Here is a 15,414-nt window from a genome sequence, read left to right on the forward strand (position 1 = left end):
GGTAACCGTAAGTGTAAGGGTAAGGGTTAGGGTAAGGGGAAGAGTAAGGGTAAGGGTAGGGGAAGTCTAAGGTTATGGGTCAGGGTTAAAAGTTAGAGTAAGGGTTAGGGTTAGGGTTAGGTAAGGATAAGTGTTAGGGTAATGGTTACGGTTAATTTTAGGGTTATGTTGAGGGAACATAGCAACAGTGCGCGCAGTCGCAGAATATACCAGGATGTGCTGAGTAATCCCAGAATTAGCAAGGTATAAAAAGGGACCCTGGCAGGGGTGAGGTGCGTGCCGTTGGCGGAACTGAGACTCCCCGGCTGCCCAGTGCTGTTTTGCTTGATGTTTGCTTACTCAATAAATTCCTTTCTATGATTAATACAATGCTCTCTGAAAATTAATTAAGGGGGCAACTTATAACACTTTGGACGCTCAAAACCCAAACCCAAAAACTTTGGACGCTCAAAACCCTATCCCGAAAACAGGACGCTCAAAGCCCTAACCCAAAATCATTAGGATGCTCCAAGCCCTAACCCAAAAACATTCGGACGCTCAAAACCCAAACCCAAAACATTAAGATGCTCCAAACCCTATCCGAAAAACATTAGGAAGCTCAAAGACCTATCCCAAATACTTAGGACGCTCAAAACCCTATCCTGGAAACACTGAGATGCTCAGAACCCTATCCTCAAAATTTAGGACGCTCCAAACCCTAACCCAAAAACATTAGGACGCTCAAAGCCCCAACCCAAAACATTAGGACGCTCCAAACCCTATCCTGGAAACATTAAGATGCTCAAAACCCTATCCTGAAAACTGAGGATGCTCATTACCCAGACCCAAAATATTAAGATGCTCAAAACCCTAACCCAACTACTTAGGATGCTTGAAAGCCGATCCCAAAAAATTAGGGCACACAAAAGCCTAACCCCCAAAATTAAGATGCTCAAAATCCAAACCCCCAAAATTAGGATACTCAAAACCCTGGACCTGGAGAAACTAACCTGAAAAAAAAAAAAAAAAAAAAAAGATCTTAAAACCCTAACCGTAAATAACTGACCAAAAATAAAACCTTAAGACTCTAACCCTAAAAAACATATCAACACTACAACCCAAAAAACTCTAATACCCTAACACGCTAACCCTGAAACCCTTAAAACCCTAACCCCCAAATCCTTAAAACCCTAACCGTTAAAACTCCAACCCTAAAAACCTTAAAATCCTAAACATAAACCCTGAAACCCCTTACCCTGAAACCCAACCCTAGTGCCCAATCCCTGAAACCTTAAAACCCTGAATCAATCTGTAGCAAATAGCATAGGCTGAGTCGAGGATCTCAGTACAGTAGCATTATTATTCGAGATTACAATGGCGGGTGTCCCACAAGCAGGAGGGTGCCTACTAATTCCATACACAGTTTATACACTTTTTTTTTCTGCCGAGGACCGGGACCCTCCCCTGTTTCCCCTTTAACTGTGCTATTCAAGGTTCATAATCTAGCTGGTGCTTCACAGAAAATACACAGCTGCTGGCCTGTTACAAGTCACATTTCTTTTGAGGTTTTTACTCTTTGAGGTGGTAATGTTTCTTACGCCGTGATTTCCACCTAATTGCTGTAAGGATTCTGGTTGTCTGCGTTTTACAAGGTTGTCTGTTATAATAAATAAAAGTCCCAAATAGGATTACAATCAAAGTTTACAATTCACTGAATGAATAGAGGTAAGCAAACAGTGCTGGGTACGCCGGGAGTCTCTGCTCCACCAAGACGCGCACCAGTTATACACCAGTTACCTCCCTTAAGGGATATAGAGAAGCCCTCTCAGATACGTCCGTCCTACTTCTCCTGCATGCGGCCGGAGGTCGGTCTAATTCTGGTGCTGTTGGTGGTGGAAGCTGGGGCAACGGTGGTACTGGTGGCGATACCACAGCCACCGGAGGGGGAGCCGCCGGGAGTGGATTGTTAGGATATGGAGGTGGTAGCTTATCCAATGGCTCACGTTTATCTTCTTTTTCTTTTTCATGTTCTTCTTGTTCTTCAAATTTCTTACCTGCTTTTAGTGTAAATATTGAGGCTGGAAAAGGACGTGAAGTCCTCCTGATCCATAATCCTGCATAATCACTTTCTTCCTGGCTAAAAGCTTCCTTTGAATTAACATGGATATTTAAGGCCTGGCAAATCCAGTCTTCGAAGGATCCAAAAACAGGCCAAAAGACATGTAGTCTTAAAGGCTCCTTTGGCCATTCTGTCACACAATACTGGACCATTTTTAATTTACTTTTTCCTTTTCTGGGGTCCCTATCATTCCAATTTCGAATCGTTATTCCTAATGGACTTTCTGGTGGTATGACTGGTAATTTGCTCCCTTTCTTCTGGTCTCTGGTCTTCGATTTTGTCTGACCCATCTAGGAATTTTACTCTGGCAATTCCCACAGCCCTTGGTTACCTTAGTAAGAGTGTCTTGCAGGGGGTCGAGGACCTATCACACACCCACAAATCCTATAGGAATCCCTTCGGTCCTTCACCGGCCAAGTCCCTCACGGGAGATTGGAACCGCGGTTAGAAGACCTCCACAATCGCTTCGGAACTAAGTTCCATCTCAGTCACACTCTTACACACACAGGCAACCGAACCCCACCCAACCGAACGGTATACGCTTTAAATGCTTACGACTCCGTCATCTTCGTTCGGATCTTCACACACACAATTATGGGCAAAATATAGTGCTGCAGCTGGCAAGGGAGCTGAAAAAAAGAATCAGAAACTTTGCTTACCTTTATTCAGGTTCAAGATGCCATTAGTTCCGACCTGACTCAAACAGCAGCCACCAAATGGTGGGGGTGCCTCTCCTAGATCAAACCAGAAATCAGGAACCAAAGCCCTCCCGGACGAGCGCCCGCTTGTAATAAATGACTGGGTCCCAAATAGGATTGCAATTGAAATTTACAATTTATTAATTGAATAGAGGTAAGCAAGCAGCGCTGGGTGCGCCAGGAGTCTCTGCTCCACCAAGACGCACACAAGTTACATTAGGCGGCTGGTTTTTATGCTGCTAGGCTAATACATATTCATTACTACTTCTACAAAAGGCAGGGTTATTCTAATTAGTTCCCAGAATCCAAACCCTCCCACTGGTGCAGGCGTTATCAGTCTCCGGTGGTCCCTCTGGGGGCCGCTCGTACTGAAGGCTCGTAGTCTTCCTCCCAGGCTTTTCTCTTGTCCATCTCCTTTGTCCATCTTGGCTGGATGGCAGACACTTGCATAGTGTCCCATGCAACAGTTGTAATAGTTAGCAGTTATTCTGAAACCCCTTTGTTCTCTTATCCCCTATTGACCCGAATTGCTGGACCATTCCTTTGCAAGATACAAGAACTATATATATTAACCACTCTGGTTTTCTCAGACTTTTCATCATATCATGCGGCCCTAGCATTGTTCCATATTGACACGAATCAGATGAACTCATTTCACACTGTTAAGCTGTCTTATCACTGCAAGCATATCTCAATACCACCTTCCTTCCCTCTACAGGATGTAACTGCGCAAAAACAACATTTTTATTCCCACAACCTTGATCCCCTTACCCTGAAATCCTTATTCCCCTTAAACCTAACAACTCTAACCACAACCCTAACCCTTATTATCAACCCCCTAACGCTAATGACACTGACCTTAATCCAAACCCCAAACTGCCCCTAACCCCAGACAACCAACAACGAAACACACACACACAAAGATGGAAACTACAAAAAAGGCAAAACCCACGATACAGGCCCCAAATCACAAATACGCAACCAAAATGCTACAGAAAAGCCCCAGATGCAGGCCCCAAATGCTACTGCTAGGCCTCAAAAGCTCAAGATGCATCCCAAAGCAAAAATGCAGGCCCCAAACGTTACAGAAAAGCCCCCAAACCCAGGCTGCACAAGTCTACAAGCAGGCCCCAAACTGCCAACAGAAGCAGGCACCAACCACACCCAGATGCAGACCCCAACTGCCCACAAGCAGCTCCTACCCCACCACCCCCTCCCAAGAACTGGACTCCACCCAGACACTGGCCCAAGACCCGGACCCGCCCCCCGCCATCCCCCCTACCCTCCCCCCGACACAGGTGTACAAGCAGCTCACAACCCGCCCCTTCAGAGACCGATCCCACTCCCCCCACCCCCCCCAAGACACGGGATGCGGAGGTGTACAACCAACTCCCAACTCCCTCCCCCTCAAAGGGAGGCCCCAAAGACCCCCAAATGGAGGCTCCTAGAGTGAACAAACAGCTCCCAACTTTCCCAGGCACAGGCCCCCCCCCCCCCAAACACAGGCCACAGAGGTGTATAAACAGCCCAGACCCCCCTCCAAGACCATGGCCCCTATAGTGTACAAGCAGCTCCCAACCACCCACAGATGCAGGCCCCAACCCTTTTCAAAAGGGAGGCACCTAGAATGCATGAGCAACTCCCAACCAGCCTAAACATAGGTCCAAAAGTGCACAAGCAGCTCCCAACCCCCCTCAAATACAGACCCCAAAAGTGTACAAGTAGCTCCACCCCTGAGACAGGACCCAAAGGTGTACAACCAGTTCCCAACACCCCTGAGACACAGGCCCCAACCCCCCCCCCCAGACACAGCGACCCAAATTCTACAAGCAGCTCCCAACCCCTGCCAGGCACGCCCCCTACCCTATACAAGCAGCTCCCAACCCTCCCCCCCCCCCCCGAGGGAGGCCCCCAAGGCCCCCACAAACACAGGCCCCTACAGTGTACAGGCAGCTCCCAGCCACCCCCAGATGCTGGCCCCAAAGTTGTACAAACAGCTCCCAGCCACCCTGCAGAAACAGATTCCTACATTGTACAAGCAGTTCCCAGCCCGCTAGACACAGGCCCTGACCCCCCACACATGCAGGCCCCAAAGGTGTACAAGCAGCTCCCACCCCTCCCCCAGACGCAGGTCCCAAGCCCCCCCCCCCCCAAACACAGGCCCCTACAACCAGCACCCAACCCCCTACCCCCGATGCCAGGCCCAAAGGTGTAGAAGCAGCTCCAAACCTCCTCCCTCAACCCAGGCTCCAACAGTGTACAAGCACCTCCCAACCAACCCTCCCCTTCCCCCCCCCCCCCCCCCCCGCCCCCCGACACAGGCTCCAAAGGAATACAAAGAGCTCCCACCCCTCCCCCAGATGCTGGTCTCAACCCCCCCCCGCCCCCAGAAGCAGGCCCCAAAGGTGTAGAGTCAGCTCCCAACCCCCTCAATGCCGGCCCCAAGGGTCTACAAGCAGCTCCCCCCTTGCCCCCAGATACCGGCCCCCAGACACAGACCCCAAAAGCCTAATCACAGGCCCTGAACTCTAGAAACAGGCTCCAAAACCCAGGACAAAGCCCCAGTGGTTTGAGACAGGGCCCAAATCCCAGACACAGGCCCCAAACGCTAAACATATGCCAAAAAAAGTATTAGTGCTGGTGCCAAATGTTACAGTGTCTGTAAAAAAAAAAAAAAAAAGCCCAAAAGCCCGAGATGCTCAAGGCTGAGACGTAACTTGGCTTTCTGAATTACTGGAAAGCAGCTTTCATTCTCAGATAATTGTGTGCAGGCTAGATAGGATGGGGCTTCAGGCACCTCTTCACCTGAGGAAACACACTGCCATCAGGCACCGCTGTGCCAGACAAGCTTGTTCTGCTAGAACACCCTACTCAGATGCACTGTGGCATTCAAGTGAACTGCTTTCATGCAAATATAACGACTGATGTTACAACCCACCTTGCCTGTGGCACCTGATGAACAGAAGAGTAAGCCACCGCAGCGCTTCAAAACCATCCCTGCACGTGCCGCTCCTTGTCGCTCTCTGGCCTTATCTCATATCCTTATCCACTTCTGTGGAGAGCCTGCCACGGCACCTGCAAAGCAAGACGGACACCTTTCATAGTCACCTTGTGCTACTTGGTCGTTCTGCTCCAACCCAGCTCATGACCAGCCCCTCTTCTTACACAGCTCTTCAGAGTGCAGTTTGCTCCTTTGAGCCTGTGCGAGACACCTGTGAAAGAAAAAGAAACGCATAGGCCGATGCAGCATCCAAAGACACAGCACAACTAGGTAAGTTACTCTCATCTGCTCCCTTACCTCTGCCGCTTACCAGCCCCCGAGGCAGATGCTTCAATCTACCCTCTTCAAACAGCTACAACACCTCTAAAAGACAAAGAGGGGATGCCTAGAGGAACAGTGAGACCTACAACACAACTGCTACATCTGTTCCTCACTCACCTTGCCAGAGGCAGCTCTGCGTGTGACATCCCAGGTTGTACACTGCGTTACCTAACCCTTACCGTAACCCTTACCCTAAATCTTCTCACCCTTACCATTACCCAAATCCTTACCTTTACTTTTTCCTTACCCTTACTCTTTCCTTTAACCATAACCTTACCCTTACCCTATACCTTACTCCAAACCTTCCCCTTACCTTCCCCTTCCCCTTACACTTAACCTAACCCTTACCCTTCTGCTTCCCCTAAAACATATCCTAACACATTCCCTTACCCTTACACTTACCCTAACCCTTTCTATTACCCTTACACTTACTCTTGCCCTAATCCTTGCTTGCACCCTTACACTTATTCTAACCCTTACCCTTACCCATACTCAAACCCTTACTCTAACCCTTACCCTGACCCGTACCCTTACCCTTACCCTTACCCTTACCCTAACCCTAAACCTTAAACCTTACTTTAAAGCTTACCCTTTCTGCTACACTTACCCTTAGCCGAAATCTAAACCTTACACTTACCCTTAGCCTAACCCTCACCCTTACCATTACCCATACCCTTATTCTTACCCTTACCGTAACCCTTACCTTTACACTTACGGTTACCATTAACCTTACCCTTACCCTAACATTTATCCTTAACCTAACCCTTACCCTAAACCTTACCCCAACCCTTACCCTGACCCTTACATTAACCCTAACCCTTACCCTAAACCTTACCCTTACTCTTAACCTTAACCTTACCCTTAACATTCACCTAATACTTACGCATACGTTTTCCTGACTTTAACCCTAAAACTAACCCTAACCATTACCCTAACATTTAACCTTACCCTAACCCTAACCCTTACTCTAACCCTTACCCTGACCTGTACCCTTACACTTACCCTTACCCTTATACTTACCCTAATTCTTACCCATACCATAACCCATACCCTAACACATATTTGTACCCTTAACCTTACCGTTACCCTTAACCTTACCCTTACCCTTACTCTATCCCTTACCCTTACCCTTACGCTTACCCTTAACATAAACCTTACCCTTGACCTTACCCTTACCATAAGCCATACAACAACACTTACATGTACACTTACGCTTGCACTTACCCTAGCAATTACTCGTACAATTACCCTTAACCTTACTATTAAGCTAACCCTAAACCTTACCCTTATCCTAACACTTACCCTTATCCTAAACCTTACCCTTTCTGCTACAATTACCCTTTGCCTAATTCTAAACCTTACCCGAACCCTCACCCTTACCTAAATCTAACTAAAATCTAACCATTACCCTAACCCCTCACCCTTACAATATACATATTTTTACCCTTTACCTAAACCTTTACCCCAACCCTTACCTTGACCCTTACATTAACCCTAATCCTTACACTAAACCTTACACTTACTCTTAACCTTAACCTTAGCTGTAACCTAATACTTACTCTTACGTTTCCCTCACCCTAACCCTAAAATTAACCCTAACCATTACCCTAACACTTACCCTTACCCTAACCCTTACTCTAACCCTTACAATGACCCGTACTTTTACACATACCCTTACACTTACCCTTACTCTTAAACTTACACTAACCCTTACCCTTAACTAAATCTAACCCTTACACTAAACATCATCCTTACCCTTACCATTATCCCTTCTCTTACCCTTATCCTAAACATTTCCCAAACCCTTACCCTTACATTAAACCTAACCCTTACCATAACTCTTAACCTTATCCTTAAACTTAACCTAATACTTACCCTTATGTTTCCCTCACCCTAAACCTAAAATTAGCCTAACCATTACCCTAACACTTACCCTTACTCTAACCCTTACCCTGAACTTAAGTGTAAGTGTTAGGATAACGTTAACCTTAAGGGTGACCCTTAAGCTGATCCTTAATGTTTATGGTTAGGTTAAGGGTAATTGTACGAGTAATTGCTAGGATAAGTGTAAGCGTAAGTGTACATGTAAGTGTTGATGTATGGCTTATGGTAAGGGTAAGGTAAAGGGTAAGGTTTATGTTAAGGGAAAGTGTAAGGGTAACGGATAGAATAAGGGTAAGTGTAACGGTTAAGTGTTAGGGTAATGGTTAGGGTTAATTTTAGGATTAGGGTGAGAAAAATGTAAGGTTAAGTACTAGCTTAAGGTTAAGGGTAAGGTTAAGGTTAAGAGTAAGTGTAAGGTTTAGGTTAAGGGTTAGGGTTAATGTAAGGTTCAGGGAAAGGTTTGGGGTAAGGTTTAGGGTTAGGTTCAGCTTAAGGGTAAGGGTTTGGGTAAGGTTAAGGGTATGGATAAGGATAAGTGTAAGGGATAGGGTAAGGGTAAGGGTTAGCGTAAGGGTAAGATTAATGGTAAGGTTTATGTTAAGGGTAAGCGTAAGGGTAACGGATAGAGTAAGGGTAAGGGTAACGGTAAGGTTAAGGGTAAAAATATGTGTTAGGGTATGGGTTATGGTATGGGTAAGAGTTAGGGTAATGTAAGGGTAAGGGTGAGTGTAAGGGTATGGGTCAGGGTAAGGGTTAGAGTAAGGGTTAGGGTTAGGGTAAGGGTAAGTGTTAGAATAATGGTTAGGGTTAATTTTAGGGTTAGGGTGAGGGAAACGTAAGGGTAAGTATTGGGTTAAGGTAAGGGTAAGTGTAAGGTTTAGATTTAGGCTAATGGTAAATGTAGCAGAAAGGGTAAGGTTTACGATAAGGGTAAGTGTTAGGGTAAGGGTAAGGTTTAGGGTAACATAAAGGGTAAGGATTACGGTAAGGGTAAGGGTACGGGTAGAATTTGTTAGAATATGGCTTATGGTAAGGGTAAGGTTTAGGGTAAGAGTAAGGGTAAGTGTATGTGTAAGGGTACGGGTCATTGTAAGGGTTAGAGTAAGGGTTAGGGTAAGGGTAGGTGTTAGGGTAATAGTTAGGGTTAATTTAAGGGTTAGGGTGAGGGAAACGGAAGGGTAAGTATTAGGTTAAGGTTAAGGGTAAGGTTAAGGTTAAGAGTAAGTGTAAGTTTTAGGGTAAGGGTAAGGGTTAATGTAAGGGTCAGGGTAAGGGTTAAGGTAAGGTTTAGGGTTAGAGTTAGGTTAAGGTTAAGTTTTAGGGTAAGGGTAAGTTATATGTATAAGAATAAGTGTAATCGTAAGTGTTAGGGTAAGTGTAAGGATAAGGATAAGTGTACAAGTCAGGGTAAGGTTTAGAGTTAGGATTAGGGTTTGGGTTAGGGTAAGGGTAAGTGTTAGGGTAATGGTTAGGGTTAATTTTAGGTGTAGGGTGACGGATAAGAAAGGGTAAGTAGTAGGTTAAGGTTAAGCGTAAGGTTAAGGTTAAGAGTAAGTGTAAGTTTTAGGGTACGGTTTAGGGTTAATGTAAGGGTCAGGGTAAGTGTTTGAGTAAGATTTAGGGTTAGGGTAAGAGTAAGTATATGGGTAATGGTAAGGGTAAGTGTTAGGGTTAGGGTAAGTGTAAGGTTTAGATTTAGGCTAAGGGTAAGTGTAGCAGAAAGGGTAAGGTTTACGGTAAGTGTAAGTGTAAGGATAAGGTTAAGGTTTAGGCTTACGTTAAGGGTAAGGGTAATGCTTTGGTAAGGGTAAGAGTAAGGGTAAAGGTAAGGGTTACGGTAAGGGTAAGGGTACTGGTAGAAGTATGTGTTAGAGTACGGCTTATGGTAAGGGCACAAGAAGCTCCCCCCCCAGAGACAGGACCCAAAGGTGTACAACCAGTTCCCAACACCCCTGAGACACAGGCCCCAACCCCCCCCCCCAGACACAGCGACCCAAATTCTACAAGCAGCTCCCAACCCCTGCCAGGCACGCCCCCTACCCTATACAAGCAGCTCCCAACCCTCCCCCCCCCCCCCCGAGGGAGGCCCCCAAGGCCCCCACAAACACAGGCCCCTACAGTGTACAGGCAGCTCCCAGCCACCCCCAGATGCTGGCCCCAAAGTTGTACAAACAGCTCCCAGCCACCCTGCAGAAACAGATTCCTACATTGTACAAGCAGTTCCCAGCCCGCTAGACACAGGCCCTGACCCCCCACACATGCAGGCCCCAAAGGTGTACAAGCAGCTCCCACCCCTCCCCCAGACGCAGGTCCCAAGCCCCCCCCCCAAACACAGGCCCCTGCAACCAGCACCCAACCCCCTACCCCTGATGCCAGGCCCAAAGGTGTAGAAGCAGCTCCAAACCTCCTCCCTCAACCCAGGCTCCAACAGTGTACAAGCAGCTCCCAACCAACCCTCCCCTTCCCCCCCGCCCCCCGACACAGGCTCCAAAGGAATACAAAGAGCTCCCACCCCTCCCCCAGATGCTGGTCTCAACCCCACCCCGCCCCCAGAAGCAGGCCCCAAAGGTGTAGAGTCAGCTCCCAACCCCCTCAATGCCGGCCCCAAGGGTCTACAAGCAGCTCCCCCCTTGCCCCCAGATACCGGCCCCCAGACACAGACCCCAAAAGCCTAATCACAGGCCCTGAACTCTAGAAACAGGCTCCAAAACCCAGGACAAAGCCCCAGTGGTTCGAGACAGGGCCCAAATCCCAGACACAGGCCCCAAACGCTAAACATATGCCAAAAAAAGTATTAGTGCTGGTGACAAATGTTACAGACAGGCCCAAAAGCCCGAGATGCTAAAGGCTGAGACGTAACTTGGCTTTCTGAATTACTGGAAAGCAGCTTTCATTCTCAGATAATTGTGTGCAGGCTGATTAAGGAGCTATTGGGGAGGCAAGGACAATCCCCAGACAAGGACTGTATATCTCGAAACAAGACACTGGAACTCATGATAAGGAAGCGGCAGGCGGACAGAGAAACGAATGTAAGGACTATAACTCTCGAAACTGGACATTGGAATTCATTATAAAGATACAACAAACGGGAGAATTGGCAACAACCAGCTCTTGCAATTAAGAAACATGCCAATTCAGCAGATTCCTGACCAAAGGTGAAAAGTACACTGTGAGGAAGACTCGGGGTCTTCCTCCCAAAGACCCCTGCCCACGTCCCAAAGACCCCTGCCCACAATTCTTGGAAGGCTCTGCGCAGGCGCAAGGTGCCAAAAGGCTAATTAGCATGAGAAGCGAGGGAAGGCGGGGATAGGTAATGCATATGTATAGGTGCTTGTAGAATATTGATAGATTGATTGTATAAATTCAAGACTGCTTTCTGCTTTGGGTATGCACAATAGGTGGAGAGATCCCCCGTGTATCCAGCGCTGCAATAAAGAATATACCACTTAAAGGAATTTCGGCTTCGATCTTTGAATCAATTTGGCGACCCAGATGGGACAACCTCTCTGCCGGACCGCAGGACCTGCTGGGAACAGGACTCCCTAGGGTACCCCCGGGATTTCCCAGAGGGACTCCTCGACTCACCGGATCACTGCGGAGGCAGACAAGGACCCCATCATTGTAAGTGAGTATATTCTCTATTCTGGTTTGGTTTTCTGGTAGACCGGTCATCTGGAACTGTCTGTAAGTCAGAAGGTGATCTTCTGCGAGGCAGTGTTTGGTATATACTTTGTGGTTAGCACCATAAGTACATGTTTGGGGACCTTAAGGAAGGAGCTCGCTTTAAGGTCCGTCTGGAATTGTGCTGTCTATTTCGATTTTCTGACTCATGGAGTATGGTATTTAACTCTGGTTATTGTTACTGCGATTTTGGCTATTTTCCTGGTGGTAATAGTAGGTTCGTGGCATTGTTATAAGAAAGATATCGTTACGGTGTTACACAGTTCGGTTTTCTGACTTATCGCATGTGGAATTTGACTCTGACTATTGTTACTGTGATTTTGGCAATATTGCTGGTAATAGTAGTTTTGTGGCATCGCTACTGAAAGATATTGCGTGCCCGTATTTTTGTGAGTGATACGTTTTGTGATACGCTTTTGTAAGTAACATGTGTATTCTGAAAGTGTAAACTGGAAACTGGGGGGGCAAACAAGCAGTGAAATTTTAAAGAAAAGTGTGTTAGGATGTGTTTTAAGTCACTGGAAGGATATTGGAGGATCTGCCGGTGGAAGTGTGAACAGGAAAACATTGATAAAATATCGTAATCAGTGGTGGCCGCTTTATAAGCTGGAATGTGGAGAAAAGTGGCCCCTAAATGGAACTTTAAACTATAATATTTTGCTACAGTTAATGTTGTTTTTTGAGAAGCAGAACAGGATGAAATGTTGTATACTGATGTTTCAGCATCTTGGTGGGAAAAGGTAGGGAATTAAGTTGGCCCCTGACTGAACCTTTGATGTTGGCATTAGAGAAGTACAGGCTGGAGAAAGATAAAGGAAGTGTTAAAAGGGTTGTTGAAAGTGTTAAAGGTGTTTGAAGTTGAATGAGCAGGGAAAGAGGATGTAGGAATGTTAATAGTTCTGCCTCTGCCCGAGGCAGAGATCTTAAAATCATGGGTGTTAGCCCTTTAGGGCAAAGGGACCATGATCGGTCCGAGAGAGTTGTCACAGAAACAGAAAAGAGGTCAACTCTTAAAACAACCTGAGTTCATGTGCGAGCTCAGATTGCTGATGGGACCGTTCAGGGAACTGTGGACAATTGCATTCCCCTGACCGACCCCCACTAAGACCCGAATCATCCTGAAAATCATGAACGGTTAAGTAAATACTAAAACCTGGATGAATTGGGAATTGAGAATATGCTTCCAACAAGGTCTAAAAGAAAGCCCTATGGAATTTTTGGACCAACTCTGAAATGTAATGAAAATAAATAAATAAATAAATAAATAAAACAAAACGGTTTGGACCTGGCTTTGGAGGACAAATTGACTAGCCTTTTCCTAGGGTAATCAACCCCTGATTTCAACAGGAATAACGGGGACCTGGGGAATCTACCCTAGCGGATCCTCCACTGGTTATAATGAAGCTAGGGGAGGAATGGAAGTGAAATTTCTTATTGGTATGGGGCAACGTATTCAGTTCTAAATCAAGCATTAATGCCTTCACAGAATTATTATGTTAGGGTAAAAGGTGTGTCGTGGTTTAACCCGGCCGGCAGCTAAACACCACGCAGCTGTTCGCTCACCCTCCCCCTCCCTCTCTGGGACGGGGGAGAGAAATGGAAAGTGAAGCCCGTGAGTTGAGATAAAGACAGTTTAATAAGACAAAATAATAATAATAATAATAATAATAATAATAATAATAATAATAATAATAATAATAATACAATGATGATAATAGTACCACTACTAATAATGTGTACAAACAAGTGATGCACAATGCAATTGCTCACCACCCGCTGACCGATGCCCAGCCTAACCCCGAGCAGTCCGGCCCCCTCCCCCTGGCTAGCCACCCCTATGTATTGTTTAGCCTGACGTCAGATGCTATGGAATACCCCTTTGGCTAGTGTGGGTCACCTGTCCTGGGTCTGTCCCCTCCCAGCTCTTACTGCACCCCCAGCCTGCCTGTTGGCAGGACAGAGCAAGAAGCTGAGATGTCCTTGGCTTGGTATAAGCATTGCTCTGCAACAATTGAAACATCGGGGTGTTATCAGCACTCTTCTCATCCTAAGCCAAAACATAGCATTCTCCCAGCTACTAGGAAGAAAATTAACTCTGTTCTAACTGAAACCAGGACAAGGTGTAACCGAAAAGGCTTATTTTTGTGAACCTTTGAAGTACAAGTTAGGGAAACAATGGGGCATACACAGATTTTTATCTATGCCTAGCTCCTCATGGGCACTCTTAGGTAGAGATTTATTAGAGCAAGTAGGAGCAGAAATTGTGTTTGAAAAAGGGAAAATGGAATTAAGAACAGGAGAAGAACAAGTAATAAATGTGTTAAGCTTGGCACTAATACAAACTGACCCTAAAAGTGAAATACCTTTAGAGATCACAGATCAAGTATGTCCAGGAGTTTGGGCTACCGAAGTCCCTGGAAGAGCTAAAAATGTGACCTTAATAATTATTAAATTAAAGCCAGGAGAGAAACCCGTTAAGGTTAAGTAATATCCTTTGAGGATAGAAGATAGGAAAGGAATTAAAGAGATAATTGATCAATTTTTACAGTATGGATTATTGATTGAATGCGAATCAGAATACAATGCACCCATATTGCCAATTAAAAAGGCAGATGAAAAAGCTATAGGCTAGTTCAGGATTTGAGGGCCATAAATAAAATCACTGAGGATATACATCCAGTAGTGGCAAACCCTTATACTTTGCTGACTAAATTAAAGAATAGTCAAGTCTGGTTTACCGTACTGGATTTAAAAGATGCCTTCTTCTGCCTAGGCTTAGCCACAGAAAGCCAAAACCTATTCGCCTTTGAATGGGAAAATCCTGATTCAGGCAGAAAGACGCAGCTTACGTGGACATTACTACCTCAAGGATTCAAGAATAGCCCCACTATTTTTGGAAACCAATTAGCAAGGGAACTCGAAACATGGATACCTCCGGACACTGAAGGTGCTTTGTTACAATATGTAGATGATCTCTTAATAGCTACCGAGACTAAAGGGAGTTGTATTCAATGGACTATAAGTCGTCTTAATTTTCTGGGTTTAAATGGATATCAAGTCTCTTGACAGAAAGTCCAGCTGGCTCAACAAAGTGTGACCTATCTGGGATTTGACATTTCGGAAGGACAACGAGAACTAGGAACTGAACATCAGGAAGTCATTTGCCGGACTCCAGAACCTCAAATGGTAAAGGAGCTACAAAGCTTTTTAGGAATGACAGGTTGGTGTCGCCTTTGGATTTATAATTATGGACTATTGGTAAAGCCTCTATGTGAATTGATAAAGATTAACCAGTCAAAGTTAGTCTGGACTGGAGAAGCACAAAAAGTCTTTAAACAACTTAAACAAGAATTGATGATTTTGAAATATCAAGCAATATTGGTAGAACAGGACGACGTGGAAATTGTGATAATTCATATTGTGAATCTAGCCTCTTTTCTTAGTGATGCTCCGGCACAAGCTGCGATTCACGATTGTTTAGAAACTCTAGAGACTGTGTATTCCAGCCGACCAGACCTTAAGGAGGAGCCCATGGAAGATGCGGAAGAAACTTGGTTCACGGATGGGAGCAGTTTTGTTACGCAAAGACAACGTAAAGCTGGATATGCTATAACAACTACTCAGCAGGTAATCGAGTCTAAGCCTTTACCCCCTGGAACATCAGCTCAAAAGGCGGAGATAGTTGCTCTCACGAGAGCATTGGAACTGGCAGCGGGAAAAAGGGTAAATAT

At 45.8% G+C, this 15,414-nt stretch overlaps 1 long non-coding RNA gene across 1 annotated transcript; it reads right to left on the reverse strand.

The window, feature by feature from the left end:
• Window positions 1-2,908: 2,908 nt before the first annotated feature.
• On the reverse strand, window positions 2,909-6,665 carry LOC311421130. The gene is made up of 5 exons (XR_014684715.1): window positions 6,236-6,665; window positions 6,095-6,160; window positions 5,962-6,008; window positions 5,735-5,871; window positions 2,909-3,239 (listed from the first exon to the last, which is right to left on the reverse strand). It is a non-coding gene; the product is annotated as an uncharacterized lncRNA (long non-coding RNA).
• Window positions 6,666-15,414: the final 8,749 nt, after the last annotated feature.

The sequence above is a fragment of the Aythya ferina genome (assembly GCF_964211825.1).
Source record: "Aythya ferina genome assembly, chromosome: 19".
NCBI classification, from domain to species: Eukaryota; Metazoa; Chordata; class Aves; order Anseriformes; family Anatidae; genus Aythya; species Aythya ferina.